General features: G+C 41.0%; 1 protein-coding gene across 6 annotated transcripts in view; it reads left to right on the forward strand.

Annotated features, from left to right (window-relative positions):
* Positions 1 to 13,020: 13,020 nt before the first annotated feature.
* RC3H1 (ring finger and CCCH-type domains 1) overlaps positions 13,021 to 25,876 on the forward strand; it is an 82,868-nt gene continuing 70,012 nt past the window's right edge. For 5 of the 6 annotated variants that reach the window (XM_069065541.1, XM_069065543.1, XM_069065545.1 and 2 more), the window contains exon 1: positions 13,298 to 13,380. The gene's annotated coding sequence lies outside the window, so the exon portion shown is untranslated. Of the gene's footprint in view, positions 13,227 to 13,297; positions 13,381 to 25,876 lie in introns of those variants that run through there. The other variant, XM_069065542.1, reaches the window with a different exon arrangement.

Below are 25,876 nucleotides of genomic sequence, written 5' to 3' on the forward strand. Positions count from 1 at the left end.
AGTTCTCTCCAATCGTGGAGATCACAATCCATCCATGTCTGTCTATAAAGCATGACTCTTGTCCATATTTACAGCATTTAAAAAAGTGTGAGAGACATAATTTCTGGGTAATTTAATCATTTTATTAATAATGCCAGCATCTTAATGAAAGGATGGTCATTTGGCCTAGACCAAAAACAATCATGACTTATGTGTTCTTTTGGAAGAGGAGTATTCAAAAGAATGGCAGTCAACTCTGATTGGTTAACAATTAGTGAGCGAATGAATATTACAATGAGGGGCTAGACCTGAAATTTGACTATGGAATTTTGCCATCCACTTCTAAGTTTCCCAGTCTTGGGCAATCTATTCAAAGTATTTATCCCCCATCCAAGCCTCAACAGAACAGCTGCTGCCCTGCCTGGGTCAGGTCTAGATAGAAGAGAAGGTTAGCTCAACCTTCACAGACTGAGGTCTTAAAATGAGGATTAAGAAAAGAGAGAAATCTTCAATTTCCCCATATCACTGGTTATTAATAATCATTTCTCTCAATTCTCTCATAAATTTGCCACCCAACCTACTGGAGGCCTTCCTTAATTTCTCCCAACATTGAGAGTGCACCAGTGAAGCACTATCTTTTTTTAACATCAACATTCCACTGGTGTTGTCATATGACAGTGAAACGTGAAATTCAACTGCCTTCAAAGACCCAAGAGTGGAAGTATCACACAGAGAGCACTAGGAAGGCACATGGTCCTTGGTGCTTATATTTGTTAAATATTCATCCAATCCAATCTGCTGGAAATGTCATCATTTCTGCTGTACCTCTGATGTTCCTAGTGCTGCTTCTGTTCACAAATGAGGAGGGGTGAGCAGCTATAACATATAACCAATGAACAGCTCTTCAAGAAGAACGAATGTCATCAAAATATCTTAGGACAGAAGAGAAGAGGTTAGGTAATGTGGTAAGAATGCAGGTGGACAGTCTGGTACATATTAAGCTCCTAGGAGCTTAATAAACACTTGCTGTTGACCTCTCATTTTAAGTCTTATTTTCTCAATGAATTTGTACTTAGTGGGTGTTGGTGTGCCTAGCTTAAATTCTCAGTGTTCTTCCTAAGTGAATCAATCCTCTGAATAGTTTTTGTTAAATATATAGCGAATTAACTTTTAAATTTCAGAAATGGGACTTTGCTTCTTTATTTAAGGAACCATGGGAGGTATATTTTGATTGTAAAATGGGTGATAAAGATAAGGCTTGGGACCTTCCTTGTGTGATATCACTTGTGTTAGCTTAGTAACTGGCTGGATACCATCATGTGCTCTTTTATAGATACTGTGAATGACAAGACCATCTACAGATTGCTACTTGTATTTAACAAATATATCTGAATACCTTCAAGGTTAAACATGTCTAATGTCTATATAAACATGTACAATGTCTAAATCCACATCAACGATAAGGCATATTCTACAAAATGAATACCCACCTATACCAGAAACTTGCAATTTAGATGAAAATGAACTTGATTATTTAGCTTGGAAGGATGAGGCTCTCAGCATGACAGAATGAGAGACCAGCCAGGTCATGATGTCCATATGATGTCATCTTTGTATCCTCAGATTATCATCAAATAATTAAAACAAATATAAATGTCCTTGTTAGTGATTTTAAGTTATCTGAAAATTAAGCTGAACTTTTTTAGCTTCTAGATAACTGGACTGAACCCATTGTAAGAAGGCACCAAAATCTTTTCAAAGCAAAATGCTACTCAAGATGTTTCCATTATGAAAAATTATTTTTGGCATATGTATAGGAATCTGCTAGTGATTACATATTCTTTCATGGGGATTCCAATTTGTATGTACCATTCACTGAAGTTTTATTTGTCAATGGGATAATAGAGACAGAAGGAAAAAAAGGCTACATTAAGAAAAAGTAGAGGGAAGTACAGATTCTGGGAAAGAAAAATGTGGTAAACCAACCACTGGTTAGTCCTGAATGAAAAATTTGTCAAGGCAGTGTATCAAAATAGTGTAAGTTTGCCTTATTTGAAATATTTCCCAGAATCAGGAAGGCTAAAATAAAAGAGGGAATATTTGTGGATCTTCAAATAAGGGAAGTGATGAAGCATGAACATTTTGAGAAATAGTTAAACAAAGCTGAATTTGCTGCATAAACATAATTTTTTAAAGTGGCCAGCAACTTTTGGGGAAATTACAAGGCAGTGTGAGATTCTGGGCAAGGTATATAACCTCTCAGTGCTTTGAGAAACTCTGTAAGACCAAAAATTTCATAGATGGTGCCAACCTGCATTAGTAAAGGGAAATTCCTCATCTAAGCATTCTCTGTATCAATGAAATTACAGTTCCCATTCCTATCCCCATTCTTATTCCTATAAGGCACAAAATTACCAAGACATTGTCAACAATCTTCTCAAGGATTATAAATTTATGAGATGTAATATCACTCAAGATCCATTTCTGGGATTCATATTTGGATATCTTCCCAGAAAAACTAAATGCCATTAGTGAAGTACATTGAAAACACTTCCATCAAGAAAAAGTACTACAAGGGCAAAGAGTGTCTAAACAAGCTGAATGACTTCTGCTGGATGCAGAGAAAGGATAACTTACTGGCAAAATACAACAGAAAATCACAAGCTGTTACATTTCAGGAGAAAGAGCATAATTTTGTTTAATAAGAAATCATTTTTTGAAATAAAACATCCCTATGAAAATGGTGAATGGTTTTTTAAAAATCTGAAGCCATATTTGAAATCAATGTGGAAATACTATCATATTCACTTATATTGATAGACATGACTGAAAATAAACCTTTTTAATAAAAGAAATTGCAGGTAGTGTGGATGGATATTGTTCTTCTGGATCTGTTTTCTTCATGTTGCATCAGTGTTTTTTTTATGTCTTCCCATATTTCTCTGATTCCTCCATATTTGTTGTTCTTCACAACACAGTTCTAATAGATAGTAACCTGTGACCTAACTCTGAAGCTCTTAGTTTATATGGGCCAGGCTTGTTATTGGGCTGTCTCATAAACTACTCTGGTCCATGTTCCTACTCAGGATTTCCCCTGAAAATATCAGGATATTGTTCTTTACAGGGAAGGTAAAAGGGTAAAAAAGTCCTTTATAAAAACTACTTTTTTCCCCATCTTACTGAACCTCTTTCTCTCTGACCTATCTATATACTCTCAAAGACTACCATGGTTAGGCCTCCCTCCCCAAAAAGGAAAAAACAACAACATGGGGTCAACAGAGAGTATGTGGGAGTGGAAGCTCATTGTCCTAGAGTCAGGAGAACTAGCCACTTGCCAGCTAGGTGACCTCTGGTAAGTAACTTCATTTTTTGAAGCCTCATTTCCTCATCTATGAAATGAAACAGTTCGTTTAGATTGCTTCTAAAGTTTTTTTTCCACCTGCAAAAAATTTATTTTAGAAAGCCAGAGAATAATTGATTTAACTTGACGAATTTTAAAATATTTTTATATTGATCAACTTGATGAGGCAATGATAGGCCATGCCCAAGAGATCCTTAAGAAAAAGTTGAAGAGTTCAAGAAGAGGTCAGTTTGAGCAAGACCTGAAGAGCAACCCAGATCCCAAAGATGAAGACAAAGACTAGGGCATATAAGAAGGGTAGGCCCATAAGAAGCCATATGGAGCTGGGATAGCAGCATTATCTAGGTGGAGGTAGCTGCCATAAAGAGTACAGCCAGGACTCTGGTCTAGCCTGGAAGGGAGAAAAGTGTGGGCCAAATGAGCCCAGGGGATGTTACCAAAGGTGTTCTATTGCTCAAACACACATTGAATACAGACCCCAAGGTGTTCTTTTCTCCCTTTGGGCTTTGTCTTTTCTGCTGGGGAAAGGAAAGTTGATTTACTTTTCTTTGTTTCAAATGTTTGCTTTGTTTTTATAAACAGCAACCCACAAACGTTTGCTAAACTGAATGTACCTATGAAGGTTAAGTTTAGAGGAGGGAATTGATGGGGAGGTATCATAGGTAAGAAAGAGAGAGTCTAAAAACTGAGAAGTTTCCAGAGCATCGTCTCTTGGAGCTAAAAAGACAGAGAATTATAGATTCCTCTGTTATAATTTTCCAGAGCAGAGAAAGGATGTTGTATTTGGAAACCTATCTAGGTAATGAGTCAGTAGTAGGTTGGAAAGAGGAAGGGTGAATAGGAGAGGCTGAACAACCCTTGTTTGATAACCCACCTCCTTACTACTCTATTGGAGACTTTGTATCCCCAGTTCATTGGGAATGAGTTGGTTAGTTGGGCTTTTGTAGATCAGAGCCACTCCATTGTCTTAGATTATATTATCCCCCTCAGCCCTAGGAGGATTCCTGGGCCCCAAGTTTCTGACCCTACCATATAATGGTATCACCCCTTAGTTTGAGAGATGACAATAATAGAGAGGAGATCCATGGTGTTGAGACTCGGGAGTTCTAGACCTCCAAATTTCTTGAGGATCATTAGAGAATTCCTGAATCTTTGGATAGAAGATTTGGTGTGGTTCCTAGAAGGGGCCAAGCTCTTTAGGAACTCCAAGTCTGATAGGTTAGGAATCTCCCTGAGCAATACCACCACCAGCCTCTTCAGAGAAGATTGGGCAAAAGGCCCTGCAGCTGGAGAAGCAACTAGTGACTGAGCCAGGAGGTTTTGTTTGTTTTTATTTGTTTATATTTGGTCTAGATCTCCTGTGTGATTTCATTGGCAAGAGAAACTCCCAGAGTGGAAACTCTTGCATTAATGGAGCTCAGCAGGTTTCTATAACTTTTAGTTCAAGATAGCAGCCAAGGACACCAAAGGGTTAAGTGATCTGTCCATAGTTACCCAGCCTTATCTGTTGGAAGCATCAAAGGGCTTTGCCTTCCTTTATTACTATGAATAATTCTGATGGTTCTGTTTGAAGGAGATTGTCTTTCGAGCAAGCCTATGTTTTGTTTTGACTTCCTGGGTACGTCCAGTCCTTTAAGGTAGTACCATAAAAAGGGTGAATTGTATGTGTAAGGGTAGATTGAAACTCCCCCACCCCATTTTGGCTAAGATGCCTTAACTAGGTGAGAATACATTACAGTTAATCGATTAAAAGACCTCAGACTAAGTGTAAAACACTGCTGTCATTGCTGCTGCTGTTCCTGCTCCAATCTGTCCTCTACACGGCTGCCAAAATGATTTTCCTACACTGTAAGTGGGAACAAGCCCAACCCCCTAATCCATAAGCTCCAGTAGCTTTCTCTCTAACCTCCTCTGTTCTGTATTTGAAGCTATTTGCCTGCAACCTATCCCTGTCTTTTTAGTTTTTTATTCATTCCTTCATGCATTCTAGTCCAGTCATATTGGTTTAAATGCAGTTCCCAACTCATGACTCTCCATTTTATGTCTTCATGTTTTTGAACTGGCTTTCTCCCACGCCTGGACTACTTACTTGTACATACCCTCCTCACTGCCAAATCTTTATCATCCCTGGCTTCCTTTAAGACTCAGCTCCATACAATAGTAATGTTCTGGGTAATGGCTTTCCAGTACTATTAAATGTCTTATGTCACCACACACACACACACACACACACACACACACACACACACACACACACTGAGCTTCAGCCCTTCCTCCTCCAGGAGGCATTTCCCAGGCCCCACTGTGGCTAATGCCATCCTTCTAAGGGTACCTTCCATCAACCCTACATTCATCTGGTATGTACAGATCTATGGCTATGCTCTATACTCTCTTTCCCCATTAGAATGTAAACATAGTAAGCACTCAACAAAGTTGGCTGTTTGATCAATTGATTAAGCCATACAGCTTTCAAACAAGAGCCTGAGGGTACCAATTCACTGGAGAATTAGACAGAGCTGAAGCACAGCCCCCTCCTGGACCCTTGAAGCTAGGTGGCTCAGTGGATAAGAGCCCTGCAGGAAGACCTAAATTCAAATTTGATCTCAGACACTTGTGAACTCAGTGACCCTGGTCGTCAGTTGACCACTGTCTCCCTCAGTTTCCTCGTCTCTCAAATGGGGATTGTAATAGCACCCTACCTCTCAGGGTTGTTGTAATGATAATAAATGTGATAGCACCGGCCCTGGAGTCAGGAGGACCTGAGTTCAAATTCGGCCTCAGACACTTAACACAAAAACTAGCTGTGTGACCTTGGGCAAGTCACTTAACCCCAATTGCCCTCCAAAAAAAAAAGATCTTCAATAATAAATGTGATAATAATTGCAATGTGCTCAACACATAGTAAGTGCTATATAAATGTGGGCTATTATTTCCAAACCAAAGCATTCTTCCCTAGTCACCACTTCCTTATCTGTGTGGTTTCACCCTATGAGAATGTAAGCTATTTGGGGGAAATGGATGTCTTGCTTTAGTATTTGTATCCCCAAGTACTTAGATTTGTTGTTGTTTAATCATCATTCAGTCTTGGAGTTTTCTTGGCAAAGATAATGGAGAGGTTTGCCATCTCCTCCACAGATTTTTGTGGCTTGCCCAGGGTCACAGTTAGTAGGTGTTGAAGGCTAGATTTGAACTCAAGTCTTCCTGACTCCAGGCCCTGGTTCTCTACTCACTGAACCACCCAGCTGCCTCCATCACTTAGCATAATTTTTAGCAAATAGCAAGCGCTTAAAGCATGATATTCCCCCCCCCCCACCTCCCTGATTAATTCATAGGTTCTTTTGCCCAAATTTGTGCAGACCTAAAAACAAAAGATGTTTGACCTATATTCTAAGGTTCCTAGAAGAAACTCTGGGTAGAGACAAAATGACGCAAAGTGATATGATTGGGAGGGAAGGCTATTAGAAGGATAACTGTCCCAAAGATTGAACTCAGTTTGTGTAAGCTTGAAGCTTGAAGCCCTGGGGGAAGGATTGCATTTTATTTTTGCAGTATTCTATAGATTTTTAAAAAATATATATGTTTTGCTTAACACAAAAACTTATGTTAGAAGTCACTTTTTTTTTTTAAGCAATCGGGGTTAAGTAACTTGCTCAAGGTTACATGGCCAGTTACTTCTGCGTGGATGCTAAGTATCTGCGCCCAGATTTGATCCCCAGGTCATCTCAACACTGGAGCCGGTGCTCTTACTCGCTGAGCCACCTGGCCGCCCCTAGAAGTCACTTCTTAAAATAAAAATCAGAAGATAAAAATGCAGAGTACATGCCTGTAAGAAAATTGTGGGTGAAACAAATTAGCAAGGGATTCTTTCATTTGAGTTTGTACCCTACTTAAAAATAGCATTATTCCCTAATAATATCTCATATTTACATAGCACTTTATGGTTTGTAAAGTGCTTTCCTTACAACCAGCCTATGGGGTTGGTAATGTCAATGTTATACTCACTTTGCAGAGATAGGCTCTGAGAGTTGGAGTAAATGGTCTAGAATAACATAGCCAGTTAAGTGTCCATGGCAGTATGTGAACCCAGGGCTCCCAAAATCAAGTTTTGTACTCTATTTGCTATTTTTGCTTTAATGAAATTCCAGGTGAATATTCCCCCAGTTCATCCACCTTCATAAGAAAAGTTATTTGAATAATTACCATCCTTATTTTACTAAGAAAGAGACTAGTTTTGGTTTTTAAAATGGAGAATCATGGAACATTAATAATAAAGGCAAAATCTGCTGTTTTTTTTCCTATGACATCCTTCATCTGAATGAAATAATGAAAATATAGCATGGGACTAAATGATCACCAAGAGTATGTCCTTTAAAATATCTCTTTTTCACACACTCAGACTTTTTATGTTATCTACTTTTTTCATTTAGGGCCCACAGAACAAGTGTGAGGGGTCATGAGACAGGGGTGAGAGATACAAAAGAATTATTTTCGAATTAAGCAAGCCATTTGTAAACAGAAACTACCATGACCATTTGGATTGCTTTACATTTGATCATTTATGTAAACACAGGATCACAGATTTAGAACTAAAAGGGACCTAATGGGCCATCAAGCTCAACCCCTTCATTTCACAGATGAGGAAACTGAGGCTTAAAAAAGGTTAATCTGTAACTGTGATTCCCCCAGGGATCTCAGATGATTCTGGGATCCCAGGTTTTGTGGGTTATTTATTTTATTTATCTTCCACCTTAGAGATTAAGTCTTCATCAATACAACCTCAATGTGAAATCACATAAAAGACACATACTTCCAAAATCGATGGTCATTTAATTAAGACAGAATAGGAAGGTAAATAACAGGGAGGCAAATATTTTCTCATGGGGATGTAGATCATGCTTCCAGAAGGTAACAATCAACTTCTTTAATTTCTCTGACATCTTGGTAGGGCTTGGTTTCAAACTGATAGTTCCAGTGATGGAGCTCAGGGTCCAATGCCATTTTCTTCTTGAGTTTCTCTTGTTTTAGTTTTGGGGTGCCAGTCTAGACCAAAGATTATGTGCTAGGGCCAGCTTCCCTCTTGCTTAAGATCCAGAATTGTCGAGTAAGAGCACTGGCTCCAGTGTTGGGATGACCTGGGGATTGAATCCAGGCTCAGACACTTAGCACCCACCCAGAAACACCTGGCTGTATAACCTTGAGCAAGTTACTTAACCCCGATTGCTTTAAAAAACAAAAAAAAAGATCCAGAATTGTCATACCATGGAAAGCTATACTATGTAGTCTACTGAGTTCCCTTCAGCTCTCCTCCAAGTTTGTGCTGGCTAGTCCCTAATCACTACTTTATATGACTGCACTGGACTTCTTCCAAATGCACATTGCTTACTTTTCCTTTGCATAAGCCTGCTTTTCCTGCTACACGACTGCTATCTTCTCCCCAGTTTGTGCCTGCTTGGCACAATCCCATGTTCAGCCACAAGGCACCCCAGACAGGGATCCTGAGTCCCAGAGCTTTTTCCAGTATACAGAAGCCCTCATCAAAACCATAGGCTGTATAAGCTAACCTAAGCTGTTACAGAATGCTGATTAAAGGGCTGAGACCATCCTTGCCCATATCTTACAACCAGTGTACCCCAGGACTCTATTCTGGGTCCTCTTTTCTCAGTGATCACATGATTTTCCATGAATTCAACTATCATTTCTATATAGATGATTCCCAAATTTGTACCACTTCCTGCCCCATATACAATTAGTTGCCAGGTCTTATTGATTATACTTGCTGAGTATCCTACAAATTCCTCTTCTTTCCACTCATGTCCATAGTCACCTTATTTCAAAGCCACCTTATTTCAATTGGCCTTCCTTCATCCAGGTTCTCCCTACTCTAATCCATTCTCCATATAGTTGTCAAATGGATATTCCTAAAACACAGGTCTGATCTTGTCACTTTCCTTTTCAAGAAGCTTTGGGAGGTACCCATTGCCTTGAGGATAATATGTAAACTCTTCTTTTTTGGCACTGGAAGCCTACCTTTCCGGCCACATTATACAGTATTAACTGACTTCTAGCCAAACTGTTCACCGTATAATGCATTCTATTTGCCACCTCCTTGCTTTTGCAGATTGTCCCCTCTGGTTGGAGTGTTCTTCCTCACATGCCTCTGATGAAACCCCTAGCTCCCTTTGATGCCGGGACTCAAGAAGATCTTCTTCCAAAGGTGGCCTCTCATTCTCTCCCACCCCCAATCACTGTCTTTATCCAGTGAATCTGTGCTATTGCCCCACTGGAAAGTAAGCTCCTTGAGGGCAGGGATTTTTCTATTTGTATCCTTAGTGTCCAGTACAATGTTCAGTCACTTAATACATGTTTGTTGATTGACAATTGATATTATTTATCTATCTGTACATTCTAGATTTGAATGGGAGTGCATCGTTCTGACTTCCTATCACATACATTTCATTGCTTACAAAACAGATCTCTAAAAGGAAAAGTGGGGGTGGCTCAATGCATAGAGCACCTTGTGACCTTGGGCAAGTCACTTAACCCCAATTGCCCTCCAAAAAATAAATAAATAAAAGGAAAAGTGGCCCAATTTTAATAGGCTGTGATAAAAGTACTGATATTCTGACTTCTGCATCTTTTATAAATATTCTTTTTAAAGTTTGCATCAACTATGTAATTTTTCACCCAAACAACATTTAAACTCTTAATACTTTGAAAAATATAGTAAATACAAAAGGACAAATTTGAAACATATGTAAAGAACAAATTTAGAAAAGAGAACTGCAATTACCAGTCATATTTCTTATACTGAGTAATGAGTTTGGGAATAAAACCCAGTATAATCTATGTCTCAACCATATTCTTTTCCTTCTTAATAAACTAAATCATTAGGGACAAATTCTCCCATGAATCTCATAACCATGGCCTTCTTGGAGAGCCCAGAGTATGTAACTAGGCATCATAGGATTATTTTTGTATTATAAATACTATAATCATTTCCTCCCAAGCTGCTCTGGTATCCATCCTGCCAAACCTGCCTGAAGCAGAGATTAAAGCACAGAGTACAACCAAAATTGGGAGTCTGTCAACCTTACAGAAAGACCAGTTTCAACTGTCAACTTTACAACTCTTAATAGTGCAACACTTTGAATCTTTCCTTTTTAAAATTAGCTGAGCTTATTCAGTATAAAAAAAAATGCTATGTGCTCTGTGAAAAATAATTCCATCAGTTTACTGGCTTTGTGATTTCTAATGCAGCCCAGTTTTAAACTAAAAAAAAAAATAGTACTTTTTCACCTAAAAACTTTGAAATTTGCAAATCTTTTTTGGTGAGGTTGACCAGGACTGTTCACGACAATACTTGGCATTCCTGTCAGACTTCTGATTTAATTGGAGTGTATCACAAAAGGCTGTGTGCAAGGCTACACCATAAAAATGAATTTGGGAGACCCCTCCATTATTAAACAATGAATTTTTATGGCATGTTTCAGGTGGGAGTAACTGGAAAACAAATTTAAGTTTGATAAAAGCCTGCGGGGTGGGTCTGCGAAAGGCTGTCCTACTTTGTTGGCTGGTTTAAAGTTTTTTATTAACAAGGTTGCTTCCAAGAGTTGTTGGGTGAGAGACTTGCTTTCCCTAAATAGGGAGAGTTGGCATGTTTGCCTAGCAACAGCAGCTGAAGCCTTCTGTTGTGGAAGGTTCCCTTGGAGTGAGAAGAAGGGAGGAGGAGGAAGAGTAACAGATTAATCTGTTTTTCCTAGCAGGGGGCAGAGGCCCGGTTGCCTGAGGAGAGAAAGCAGGAGGAAAGAAAGCACATGCTAATCTAACCTCCAGGTAGTAACCGGGGAAGGTGGTAGGTAGGACCAGGGTTGCAGTTTAATTTTCAAGCTCAGTTGTTCAAGAGAAAGGCACATCCAGGGGCCTTCTGGACTCCTCTTAGGAGCGTGCTGGAGGCATTGCAAGGTCATCTGGAAAGGGGCTTACTGAAAGGTGCGATGTTTGTGTCTCAAGGATAAATAAACAGGCTTCTGTTAGCTCCATATAGGATTTTCTCTCTCTAAAGGTTAAAACCTGCGCCTTTAAGGAGGGACTTTGTACACTTGGCTTAGGTGCCCGGGCACTGGAAGGAGACACGAGCAAATCACTTTCCTCTTGGCAGAGACTCGGGGTAAAAAGGTTAGCACGCCAGGTAGGAGAATTAAAGGTGTTGATATTGGGTGGTGGGCGGGGCGGATCCCCCTCCCCCCCTCCCCAGGCCTCGGTTAGGAAATCATTTATGCTAAGACCCAGAATACACAGTGTACCAGGAAAGATCAGACTTCAAGGAATTCCATCGCCCGCTTTAATTCTTGCCAAGAAGTTATAACTCCCAGTGTTTTGTTTTTACGCTCAATCCTACCAGCCTTGTAAATCAAGTCAATCCCGCATTTACACTCAACACAACAATCTCCCCCCTCCCCCAGGGGCTCTTCCGTTTTAATATGCACCGGGGGAGCAAGCGAGGTGGGGGAAGGGGCTTTCTGTATGGGGGCGCAGGGCAGTCCAGCGAACTCACCCGACCAGCTTCCAGTTGGGCTGGACTGGGGGGGGCAGGTACTAGCGGGGCTCCGCTGCTGGGGGGCAGGAGGGATTTGGGGGGTGTAGGTGTGCGGGTGGCGGGGCTGTCAGGGTGAGGGCCCACAAGCGGGGGGGGGGGGGGTGGCGAGCTTTAAAAACTTCTACACACACGTCCCAATTTTCCACTTGGCTCTGGACCCCTTAGGTCAAGCAGGTCGAGGTGGGGCGGCTCCCTGGCCACGGGTGTGTTATAGGGTGACCAGGTGAGGGTTGCCAGGATCCCAGGTGACTCAGTACTTTTATTCCTCCCCCCCCCCCCCCCTTCCCTCCCCCTTTTCCCTTCTCTCTCCCCCTTCCCCTCCTTCCTTTCGTTTAGGTTTTAACCTTTAGAGGTTAAAGGTTAAAACTCCCCCTCCTATCTGGCCTCCTTCCTTTTTCCTCTCCTCTCAATCTCTCCTTTTTCCTTGTTCTCCCTCCCTTCTCCTTCTTCCCCTTCTCTCCTCCCTCCTCCTTTCCCTTCTCTCCTCCCTTCTCCCCTTCCTCCCTCCTCTATCCCTGTCTCATCTTCCCCTCCCTTCTTCCCCCTCCTCTCCATCCTTCCTTCTTCCTCTTTCCCCCTCTTCCTTCCTCCTCCCCTCTCCCTCCCCATTCCTCCTCTCTCTTCTTTTCCCCTCCTTTCTTCCCCTTCCCCTCCTTCCTTCCCTCCCCTTCTCATTTCCTCCTTCTCTCCATCCCTCCTCCTTCCTTTCCATCCCTCCTCCGTTCCCCTCTTGCTTCCTCCTCTCCTCCCTATTCCTCCCCTTTCCTCTCATATCCCCTCCTCTCCTCCCTTCCTCTCTCCCCTTCTCATCTCCTCCTTCTCTCTTCCCCCTCCTCTCCATCCCTCCTCCTTTCCCTCTCCTCTTCCCTCCCCTCCCCCCTTCTCTCTTCCCCCTCCTCTCCATTCTTCTCCTTTCCTGTCTTCCCCTCCCCTCCCCTTCCTCCTCCCTCCTCTTTCCTCCCTCCTCCTTCTCTTTCCCTCGGCTCTCCTCCCCCGCCCCTCCCTCCTCTCCCCTCCCCCCCTCCCCCTCCCTCCTCTCTCCCCTCCCCTTCCCTCCTGCTCCTCCCTCTCCTTCGGAAGGGGAGGAGCCGCGGCGGGGTCTCGGCCCAGAGCCGCCGCGGCTGGCAGGGGCAGCAGCGGCGTCTGCAGCCGGAGGAAGAGGAGGAGGAGGAGGAAGAGGAAGGCGCCCGGGACCCCGAGCGGCGGGGAGGAGGCGGCGGCGGCGGCGGCGCAGGAAGAGGCTGGTGAACAAGATGGCCCCTGCTGCCGGAGCAGCCTCGGCAGCAGCAGGTGGGAGCTGGGAGGCGGCGCTGGCGGCGGCGGGGGCCGTGGCCCGGCGGCCCGGGTCCGAGGCGGCGGCGGCGGCAGGGACCGTGACGGCGGCGGCGGCGGCGGCGGCCGCCGGGGCCCGGAGCTGAGAGGCGCTGCCGCTCGGACCGGCGCGGTGAGTGAGGAAAGGCCGCCGCGGGCGAGGGGAACAATGGGGGCCACGGCCGGCGAGCGCGGGGAGGCTCCGCTCTCAGCCTGGGCCTCCGCTGCTAGGCCTCAGGCCTCCGCCGGCCTCGAGTGGCTCCGCCGCCCGGGGGGGTTAGGGAGGCTGGGCTCCGCCCTGTCCGCGGGCCTGGCGTCTGCGGGCCCTTCCGGGAGGGGCTCCGGGGACCCCGCGGTGGTAGTGGTGGGAAGCCCGGGTCTCGGCGGCTTCTTGATCGAGTGATGGATTGATTGGGTCTGGGGGCTGCTCGGACCCGCTGGAAATGCCCCGCCCCTCCACAGCCCCGAGACCATGGGGAAGAGCCGCCGCCTCAGTGGGCTTGCGTTTGCCCCCCCCCCCCCCGGGCCCCCGGGAAAACCCCCCCCCCCTCACCCTCCCACCCTCGGTGGACCCCCTCTTGGGCCGGGCCCCGGACCCGAGGGGGGGCGGAGGGGGCGGTGTTTTCTTGAGCCCCATCCCCGCGTGGTGGGGAAGGTAGAGACTGCCGTGGGGACCCCGGGCATCTGTACCTTAGCCCCCTCCGCCTGGGCTCTGGCAAGGGGGCCCTCCTGGGGCATCTCTCAACTGTTTACGTCCCAAAATGACAAGAGAAGTGGAGGCAGCACGGTCACGTGTGCAAAACAAAAAGGACCGAACCCCGTTCGATACGGTCTTTCTGCTTTTGGATTGATAATCCCATGTGACACGAGAAGTGCCCTGAAATCTGGCGAAGAAAATCCCCGACTCTCCAGTGAGTCTGTTTCTCCAAGATGCATGTGGTCAGATCCAGGAATACGGCAACTCCTGCCTCCTGGCTCCCGATGTTGTGCTATGGTTTTGCTTTTCAGTACTTGGCCTAGAGTCATTCAGTGCCAGCCTCTCTCACAGAGTTGGTTTGAAATTTGGAAGTTTAGGTGGATTCATTTTTTTCTGAAGCAGTGAAGTATTAATTTTTTTTAGAGTAAGGATTTGCCAACAGAAATGGCAACATGACAGTTTTTGCTCTGTCCTATAGTGCCATCTTTCAAAAAATTCCATCTTATACCTGCCATTTCCATCATATCTCATATTTTTAGGGGCTCAGCCATTTTAATCCATTTATGGGGATAAAGAAAAGGATCCCTGTGATATTTTGTGCTTGGGGTTTGCAAGTGTAGGCACTAATGTAAGTTAAAGAAGCTTGAATACATCAAAGAACAACATTGCTCTAGCATTTGTCTGCCCCAGAGAGAAGCTGTCCTAAAAGCAAGATTTATAGTCTAATGCCTTTCACTCACTATTGGATTCTAACATTGTAACTCCCTTGGACTCAGGCCTCTTGTCATTGAAAGTTGATGTCTAAAGAATTTTTCATTTTTTGAAGTTAAATCAGCATTTTATTTCCCAGTATATGTATCCATAATCACCTTTACAAGAATTGACAGTGAAGAATTATTTCAGTTTAGGCAAGAACAATTCTGTGTTGGCTTTGAAATTGAGCTTCCTTACTATGGTCTTGGGGGATTTAAAGTGTAGCTCCTTGCCTTTTTTTTTTTAAATCTGGCCTATATTTCATTCTGTTTCTCTAAATGTAAGATGGATATTTTTTGCTCTTTTATTGAACACTTGTATTTAGTTACTGCTGTTGTAAATATGGTTTTGCAAAGCAAATGTGTGCCTCTTTTTTTCAAGTGAGTATTTTTCATTTTTCATTTTTAAATATTGTTGTTCAGGCCAACTGAGAGAGGTGTTTGAAGGAAGTGATAAATTCCCCTCAAATTGATCACATAATGTATTTTCATGTCAGTTGAGGTCCTAGTACTGCATATTGCTATCCACATCTTATTATCATTTATTTTATTTTATCGGTCAAACTGGTGCAAACTCTGACCACCAATGAAGATTGCTACTCCTCTGTAACTTTAAGTCTTATTGAGTTGGGACAATGAGAAATTATGACTTACTCTCTCTTTATCACAACTAGTCTGTGTCAGGCAGAACTTAAATCCAGGTATCCTTGTATCCAAAGACAGTTCTTTATCTGCTACCCCCTCTGGCTCGCTCTCTGTGGGCAAAGTTTATATATATATATATTTTTTTTTTTAATGGAGGGGGGAAGGTAGGGCAATTGGGGTTAAGTGACTTGCCCAAGGTCACATGGCTAGTTTTTTTTGTTGTGTTAAGTGTCTGAGGTCAGATTTGAACTCGGGTCCTCCTGACTCCAGGGCCGGTGCTATATTCACTGTGCCACCTAGCTGCTCCTCTGTGGGCAAGTTTAAAAATATACAAGGTTAGGGTCCTTTGGGAATAAAATCTAATTGTATTGGACTGTGAATAATTTACTTGGTAAGTAACAACTTTAGCCAGTGGTGGTAGGAATTTTGTATTTGCACCTAAATAAGCAAAGTAATAACAAAATCATGATTTTTCTTAATTAAATCAGTTTATCTGTATTATTTGTTGTAGAGATAAATCCATCTCAATGATATTTATCCTCCAGTATTCTACAAGTCTGTGTTATTTGGGGGATGATGACTAAGTATTTGCCTGTATTTCCGTTCAGATTTTACCCCTTCAAAGCATTGTATCCTAAAGTATGTAGAACATGACTGAAAGGGACCTCTGAGCCCAGTAGTCCAACCTACTCATTTTAAAGAGGAGGTGTAAGAAGGTTGCTTTGATTTACCCAAGGTTGTCCGTGAAGCTGATTAACCTGTAAAGCAGATGTTCTTATTGATAGTCAAGCATCATAAAGGGATTCTTCTTATTACATTTTGTTATAAATTCTTTTCCTTTTTTTCTTCCATAGTTTTGTGGTCTTGAGTCTGGGTCTTTTTCTAACATGGGGCTAATTTTGTGGACACAGAATCAAGAATACAAAATTGAGAGATGTGACCTCAATAAGCAACTGTGATATCAGTGCATGTTCTTATTATTTCACTTAGGATTTTCCCAACTGGTATTTTCTAGTTACTTAATAAATTTTCTCCATAGCTTGAATCAGATTTTCTTTTTTCATGCTAATATTTCAGGTAACAGACACTTAACAGATGAAAAGATAGGAATAGGTTATCTGTACGCAAGGTTATCCTGGGGGACATGTTTCTTATTGAAAATGAATTTTGTATGATTTGCTATGTTACGTCAAGTTTGCCAGTACTTAACTTGGTTGTTCCAAGTGCCTATTTTATTGCTTTACAAGTACATTATGAAGTCCTTTTGATAGATTTGATAGTTACTTTATTAATGATATGTGTATATACTGTGTATATACATACACACATACATAGAAACATTTTTAAGCTTTTCAGGAAGTGGGAATTCTGTAGTGAAATTCATATTCATATCTGTATTATTTACTATAAAATTTTCATGATTTTCATTTGTTATACAATTACTTGTATGTCACAGGAGTATTTCACTGTACTGCAGGATTTTAAAAATACATTATAAAAATAAAAACTTTTAATAATGTCCAAGGTTGTTTTTTGGGGTCTTCTAAAAGGTAGGAATTTGTAGCTCTCAAAATATGCTTTTTCCTTAAACTAATGGATTGTTCTGGAGTGCTTGTCTCATTCTTTATGAGATCCCTGAGGTTTAGCTTCTGTTTAACAATTGTGCTTGTTTCTGTGTCCCTTGCAAATAAGATGGAGTCTGACTAAATGATACTTTGACAAATGATAAACCTCAGGACAGGGTACCATTTAACTAACCTGGTACTCTGGCTTGGTTTGCAAAGTGCTTTGTGTACAATAAATAATTCTGTGAGGTGGGTACTCCAAGTGTTATCCTCATTTTACAGGTGAAGAAACTAAGGGATTAAGTGACTTGTCCATGAACTATAGTTAAGTAACTGAGAAACTGATTGGAACCCATATTTACAGACTTCAGCTGTAGAACTACGTTATACTATATTTTACTGCTTCTCATCAGCAAATTAGACTTGACTCTCTAGATTAGCCCCATACGGAATCAGCTTGTTGTAAGCTCTCAGAGTAAGAATCACTGCTTTGGTTTAGAACCCTTTATAATTTTTTGTCTAAGGATAATCACTTGTTAAAATAAACTTGATTTGAAGTATGTTTAATTTCCCATCTGCAGTTCCAATATTTAGCTTTGAATATTATAGTGTATTCAAACCCCGGACTTAGGGTTTAACTGTTCTAGGTACCCTCCTAGAGTCAATTTAGGTTTGACAGCAGTGTCTTTTCATCAGTTTTTTAAAGGTGTGGTCAAAAAATTAATAAATGATAGTCAGTAGAACCAAGTAATGGATTGGATCCTGTTTTCATTGTTTGAATTAAGGAGGTCACATTTTTGTCATGTTGAAATAATTGTTTTGTGCTCTCATTAATTTTTAAAGGATTACTTATTAAAATATTGTAAAATGACTAAACATAGTCATATTCTTTTCATGTTTGTTAGCATCTCAGCAATATATGCCTCATCAGTTCTGCCTGAGAGAATATCATCAGTATAAACAATAATAATTTGAACTTCTGTGGTTTCTTTCATCTAAATATCTCAAAGTGCTAAACAAACAGCATTTCACTCTGGTGGTGGGATGAGTGTCCTGGAGACAAGAACTTGTGAAGGAGCCATCTTAAAGTCTCCAGGTGCCATCATTATGCAATTAAAGTAGAGACTGAAAGACTGTAATTAATACTGAAGAAAAAAATGCTGCTTTATGGGATATAATATCATATCAAGCATCTTAAAGACCACTTCAGAATTCTTTAGTTCCCTCTCTGCCAGTGTATTTAGTAGATAGACACTATTGTAGTTTTAATTCTTTTTGGATTCATTTGTATTTTTGTTTTTACTTATCTTGTGGAAGTAAGTTGGAACATATGGGTAAAATTTTTAAATTTTATTTTAGCTCTCCTTGAAGAATCTTTTCAAGTTTGATAACTTGAACAAATCTATTGTTCCCTTTGCCATTTTTAAAAGAAGCCGTGTTCAGTGTTCTTATAAAGATGTCCTTACCTACTGTTACAAAATACACTAGTACTACACTTAATGAATAAGCAGTGAGTGAAGATTGATTTGAAACTTACTCACTATCCATGGGACCTATTTCAAGGCCTCATGTCTCAACTGTAAATGTCTCAGATTGTAATGATTTGGACATGATGTCTAAGGTTGCTTCCAGCTCTTGATATCAATAATAGCTAGCATTTGTTTGGAAATTTAAAGTTCCCAAAGCACTTTAATGTTTTCTCCTTTAATCCTCACAAGAACCTGTGTGGTAGGTGCTCTTATTACCCCCTTTTTGCAGTTGAGGCACAGAGTTTTAAATGACTTGTTCAGGGTTAAACAGTTTAGGAGTGTCTGAGGCAGTATTTAATCTCAGGCTTTCCTGACCACAGACCCAGCATTCTACCTAGCTGCCTCACATACCTTGTATATCACGCAGTGACAACCAGGGTGAACTTTGGTTAAAGACAGTTTTCCTGTTATTAAAGTTATTTTTATAAGGTGCCTTGGATCTCACAGCAAATGTGTCATAGGTAGTTATTACTAATTATTAGCATTTAACTAACACTTTAAGATTTTCAAAGCACTTCACATATTATCTCATTTGATTCTTTTTGTTTGTTTTTGAGGCAGTCAGGATTAATGACTTGCCTAGGTTCGCACAGCTATTTTGAGGCCAGATTTGGACTCAGATTCTCTTGATTCCAGGGGACAGTGCACTGTCCACTGTGGTGCATTTCATTTGATTCTTACAGCCTTGTGAGAGAAGTAACATCTTTTGAGAAGTAGTGAATAAAAAAATGTCTGATGCGGATTTGAACTCAGGTCTTACCAACTCCCAAGTCCAGTGTTTGTGTTGTGGAAATTTTGAGAACTTCCTTCTCAGAGAGGACCATGACATCAGGGAGGTGATGACATGACTTGCAGTTGTCTTTGATTTGAGGGAGGGCTGTGAAAGGTCACCAGCCTCACTTTCTAGTCCAGTGGCTGGATATTCATCACCATCCACTGCACCACCAAAGAAATATACTACTCCTTAAACAACAAAGACCAGTGTATTTATTATACCATAAGGCTTCTTGGTCAGCAGAGACCTGTTTAAAGATTGCCTTTTTATTTTTCAGCCGAAATTTTATATAATTTTTTTACTTTAATAGTTTTTTACTCTGAGTTCCAAATTTTCTCACCAGCCCCTCTCCCACCCATTGAGAAGGTAAGCAATATGATACCCATTATACTTGTGAAGTTTTGCAAAATATATTGCCAAAAAAAAGGACAGGAAAGATAAAGTGAAAAAAATGTGCTTCACTGTAGAATTCATCAGTTCTCTCTCTGGAGGTAGATAGCATTTTTCATCATGAAAGAACTGATGTTCTTTTTGCTTATTGCTATATTCTAACTCACAGAAAGAAAAAAAATTGGAAAATTCAATTAAATGTTTATCAGGTGCCTCCTTTGTGCACAAAGACAGTGGTGAACACTGAGAATAAAAAGTTGAAAATGGTAACTTCTTGCCTCAGACAATCTGGTAGACAAATAGAAGTTATATGCATAATTATCATCTCAGTAGCACTTTAAGGTTGGCAAAGTATTTTACAAATATCTTCATTACAACCCTGGAAGGTAGGTGCTCTTATCCTTATTTTACAGATGAGGAAACTGAGGAAGCTAGAATATAAAGTGACTCCTTCTTTGGATCACTTAGCTATGTTTTTTTTTTCCTTGCTTTTTGGACAGTAATTGGGGTTAAGTGACTTTCCCAAGGTCACATGGCTACTTTTTTGTGTTAAATGTCTGAGGCCGGATTTGAACTCAGGTCCTCCTGACTCCAGGGCCAGTACTCTACTCACTGTGCAACCTAGCCGCCCCTTAGCTATAATTTCAATACAAGTTTGGGTTGATTTTTGGGTACATAGTTAAGGCCTGCTAGGGTAACCTGAGAGAGTGAAGGAAATCACAATTAGGAAAGACTTTGCAGAGGAGGTGGCCCTTGAACTACCTGGGCCTTTAAAGAGAGGTGGGATGCCAGCATAGTATAGTATAGTGTAAGTATAAGTATAAGTTTAAGTATAAGTATAGTATACTGGGCATACTATAGCCTATTTCAAATGTGGGAACCTGCTTCTGTCACTGGGGTGGGGGTGGGGGGACAGAGAGGGACAGGACGAGATTGACTGGAGTAATAGAGTGCTTGAATGGCAGTCGTGAAATAAGGCTGGAAAGGAAGATTGGAGCCAAGACTGTTGAACATCCTACAGAAAGAGTTTGTATTTTATCCTTTAGAATTAAGTCACAGAAGGGGCGGCTAGGTGGCACACTGAATAGAGCACTGGCCCTAGACACACTTACTAGCCATGTGACTTTGGGCAAGTCATTTAACCCCAATTGCCCTCCAAAATAAAAAAAAAAAAATTCAGTCACAGGAGGAAAACAATGCTTTGGAACATGGGAGTGATGGGATTAGACCTTTGTTGTTTGTTTAGGCAGTAGCATTATAAAGCATGGGTTCTAGTTGGGGGTGAGAGGAGCAACTAGGAGGCCCTGAACCAGTATAGTAGTGGGAGAATAAGTGGACTGGTGGAAGAATAGGACTTTCTCACAGTCTCTGGGCACAATGGTGGCAGCCCTACTTTACTTGCACACATCTCTGTCCATGCTGAGGAATTTCCAGTAGGTGAGCCTCTAGTTTTGATTGAATAGGGGAGTGAATGTGTATCAGACCTGTGCCTTGGGAAGATCACGTTGATGTCTAAGTAGAATAGCGTACATGATACATCACTTACCAGATAGCTATACTATGTAAATGTTAGCTCTTGTTAATATTAGACAGGTCGGACTACAACTCTGGGACCTGATGTTCTGTTGTGCTTTATGTTGTGCTTCTAAGCTATTTTTCTTCTTTATTTCACATTACTTTCTTTCACATACCTCTTGTTCTAGCCCTACTGGACTGTTTGTCTCATCTCCATCTTCCATTTATTCTTGTAGGTGGCTCCTGTGGTAGGACTACGCTCTCATTCCTTTTGCACCGTGCTTTAATACTTAATTCAGGTACCATTTCTTCCCTGAAACCTCTCCTAATTCCCATCCTTGAAGTTGCTCTTTTCCCTAATATTCCTTTTTTTTTTTTAAGCAATCAGGGTTAAGTAACTTGCTCAAGGTTACACAGCCAGTTATTTCTGGGTGTGGTGCTAAGTGTCTGAGCCCGGATTTGATCCCCAGGTCATCCCGACACTGGAGCCAGTGCTCTTATTCGCTGAGCCACCTGGCCACCCCTTTTTCCCTAATATTCTTAATGTATTTTGTTTGAATGTCTCTTTGCTCTTATCCTTTTTTTTTTTTTTGGAGGGGGAAGGCAAGGCAATGGGGTTAAGTGACTTGCCCAAGGCCACACAGCTGGTTAAGTGTCAAGTATCTGAGGCTGGATTTGAAGTCGGGTCCTCCTAACCCCAGGACCAGTGCTCTATTCTCCGTGTCACCTAACTGCTCCTATCAACCTTGACCTCATGTAAACTTCTGAAGGCTAGAACTGTTTGTCGTTTTTGTTTTACCATTATTACCATTTCTGTTATACTGCCTCATAAGAGGTTGGTACTTGGTAAATGTTTGAATTGAATTGATGTTAGATTTGTATTTACTTTTTCTTGGATACCAAAGAATAGTCATTTGTTTTTGTCTAGGCCTATGATTTCATTGGTGTAGGAAACTCCCAAGGTGGAGAACATTTCTGTAGCAGATTATGCAATTTATAGTTGGAGAGAGTTGCCTGGGGCATTGAACCCTTGAGTGACCTGTTTAGAGTTACTCAGCCAGTATGTGTCAGAGGTAGGACTTGAATGCATAGCTCCTTGACTCAGAGGCCATCCCAGGCTGCATTTGTAAGATTATGTGAAAGAAACTTTTCAATTCTTGGTGCTGATAAAAAGTTTCTTGTTTATTCATTTGTGTGTGTTTGTTTTTAACTTGTTCTTTGACCCAGCGTTTAGAGACTGTGGATGAATTGGGATGCTGTACAGTCGTACAGGAATGGAGGAAGTCTGTCTCTGTCTATAGATCAGTGATCTCATCAAAGTATTGAAGCATTGTAGTAATTAAAAGATGACTCATATGAATGGCTTCAGTTCAGGAAGCATTTATTAAGCATTCTCCTTGGATTCTGGGCACTAGGGAAATGAGACAAAAACAAAAGCATCTGCTCTCAAGGAACTTCCATTTTACTAGGAGGTAATGGTACATGAGCTAATTAATAGTCAAAGCATATACAAAGGAGTTTCTGTGATTGGGGAAGGAAAAGCACTAACTTGTGGGGAGGGGGATAGGGAACAAAGACACTGAGCTGAGCCTTGAAGGAGGGAACTACGACTGCTGAGAGGTAGGTATGGAGGGGGAGCAGTCTGCAAAGGTATATGGGGAGAATAGTTTGGTTGAAGAGTATATATAGAATTAGTACAGAAGAGTAAAATAAATCTGGAAAAATAGCTTGGCACTGGAATGTGAAAAGCTTAAATTTTATCTTAGAGGCAATAAGGAGCTGCTCCAGCTTTTTGAACAAGACAAAGACATATTCAGACCTGTGCTTTGGATTAACAAGATCTGGGTTTGAATACTGGTACTGGCTCTGTCACAGTCTAGCCTTAACTATGGGAAAATCATGACCTAGACGTCAGTTTCTATCATAAAATAAACGTAGACATAACATGCTACTAACTTCAGTGGTACTGTGTCAGATGAAATGTGAAAGTGCTTTGTAACCTATGCTAAACAAATAAAAGCTATCACTGTATGCTGTTGTGGCTTCTCATCTCTTACTGGTCTAGGGAACCAGAGAAAAACTTGTAACACTGTGACAGAAATATGAGTAATAAATTCTGAGGAAAGACCTGTGGTGCTTTCCTATGAGTTTTAACATGAGCTAGAATTCAGGGATTTTAATGACACCTATTTTTGCTATTCAAAGGCTTTTTCTCCTTATTTCTTGGTTTAAGGTTGTATTCCAGATAAGTGAGAGGTTATTGTAAACTATAACTGAAAACCCAGTCACCCTGCTTTAAGCCCTATTCTATTAATTTGGTGTTAGCTTTCCAATAAGTGGTCATTTATAAATACCTGATGAAGTAAAAACCAAAAAAGAGGGAAAATAGAAAAAATGTGACTGGTAGAAATAGAACACACACTGTACAACATGTGCTCTCACTTATTTAGCACTAATCCACTTTCTTTTCTGATAATACCTTTCTTGAATTATATCCCATGTGGTTCTCCTTGTATATAGGTAATCATGGGAAATTTGTGCTTCAGCCTACTTGTGTTCATCATGCCCTATGGGTTATCTGCAACTTTGTGGCATTCCAAGATTCATGATCATATATTATTACTGGGAAAATATGTGTTAATGTTGGGTTTTGTGGCTTTGTGTCATAAAATTAGAGCTGAAGAGGACTTAGAAGTTCATCTAGCCAACTCATCTTTATAAATGAACAAATAAAGGGACAGGGACTTTAAGTCATTTACGTGATAAGTTAGTACCAGACCAGGGGCACAGCCTCAGGTTCTCTTCAGATCTTTGGCTTTTCTCCTTGTAGTAAAACATTTCCCATTCTGGGGCGGCCAGGTAGCACAGCGAGTAAGAGCACTGGCTCCGGTGTTGAGAAGACCTGGAGATCGAATCCCGGGCTCAGACACATAGAACCCACCCAGAAACACCTGGCCTTGTAACCTTGAGCAAGTTACTTAACCCTAATTGCTTAGGGGCGGCCAGGTGGCTCAGCTCGTAAGAGCACAGGCTCCAGTGTCGGGATGACCTGGATCAAATCTGGGCTCAGATACTCAGCATCACACCCAGAAATAACTGGCCGTGTAACCTTGAGTAAGTTACTTAACCCTGATTGCTTTAAAAAAAAACATTTCCTATTCTGTAGCATTTTAACTTTTACAAAGCACTTTCTTCCTTATGAGGTCGGTTGTGCAAGAATTATGGTTTTATTTTATAAAACAAGGTATTCACCTTACTCTTCACCAGATTTGGTTCTGTTCTTTAGGAACAAAATTTCATGTAATTCAACACTTACATTCCTAGAGAATACCTGAGATGTTAAATTTTGCCTTGGGATTCTGAGATAATTTTATTAACCTTAGGAAAACATCTATTTATAATCAGATTTAAATTTACTTTGCAGTCATAGCTGCCCCCAGCCCAGCACTCTGTGCTCACAGCCTTTGATCATGAACCCCTCCTGGAAGGCTGGAGAACCTTGGAGCTATTGGCACACAAGGTTCCAAAAAGAGAAGAACACTTCCCTTGACCTGAGCATTATAGAGAAGTGTGTACACCACAATTTTTTCAGTCATTAGACACCCACTTTTCTTCCAGTTCTTTTCTAGTAAAAAAAAGTATTGAATTTTTTTACATATTGAGACCCTTTTCGAACTGTCATTTATCCCCTTGGGTCAAAAAGTATATATACATATATATACACATGCACATACATACATATATATATACACATACATATATGGTATGTGTGTATGAATGAGTGATATACATTATACACATACATTATGTCTAGACATGATTGCTCTGATCAGTTTATGTAGTTCAGTGACTTTTTAAAATTCAGAATTTAAACAGCAAAAATATGTATTTTCATATACACATAGCAGAACAAAAAAGGGTTGTATGTTGCTTTTTAAAAAGTTTAAAATAAATTACCTATATTACCTTAAAAACTGTTCTGCTTTGTATATATAGCCTTTTGTATTTCCATACATTTAAAAAAGTTTTAGCAGCTCCTTTCTCCCTTTTTTGGGCATCACTTCTCCCCCTGCAACCTCCTGACTAAAAAGCCTAGAGAAAGGGGAGAAAACAGTGACCTTGTGACAAATAGTTAAGCAAAACTGATCCATGTAGTGACCATGACTAAAATGTGTCTGTTTTGGTACTTTGAGTCCATCACCCCTCTATCCAGAGATGGGTTATTTAATAAGACTTTTCATGGGTGCTCAGGAGACATGGAAGTCAAGGGGTTTTTCTTTACAGTGTTGTTTCCCTAATTCACAGTGTTCACTTTGATTCTACATCAGTTAATATGCAGGACTCTCTGAAATAATTTCTTTCATCTTTTCTTATGGTATAGTAATATTATGCTCATGTACCAAAATAACCATTCCCCAGTTATCTAAGAGGCCGGTCTAAAGCATTCTCTTAGATTCTAGTCTTTAAAAAAAAAACAAAAACCAAAAAATCCCCCTTCTAATCTCTACTTCAGGGTTAGAAGGGTTTTTTGTTTTGTTTTTATTTGTAACTTCTCTCCCTCTCTCTATTCCCTCCACCAAACTCTGTGTAGGTATGTGAGTTCTACCTTCCATTGTCTGTTTGAGCGAGTTTCGTCTGCTGTCCACTCCGCCCACCTCTTCCTCATGTTAGCATACTTTTCTCTTGTACTCTAGTTATGAGAAATAGCAAGTTCTGCCTCCTACCTCCTTTCTACATTAGTGTATTCCTTTCACCCTCCCT

Source organism: Petaurus breviceps, unplaced genomic scaffold (assembly GCF_028583685.1).
Source record: "Petaurus breviceps papuanus isolate PSGF00001 unplaced genomic scaffold, PetGlider_PUasm1.0 90692, whole genome shotgun sequence".
NCBI classification, from domain to species: domain Eukaryota; kingdom Metazoa; phylum Chordata; class Mammalia; order Diprotodontia; family Petauridae; genus Petaurus; species Petaurus breviceps.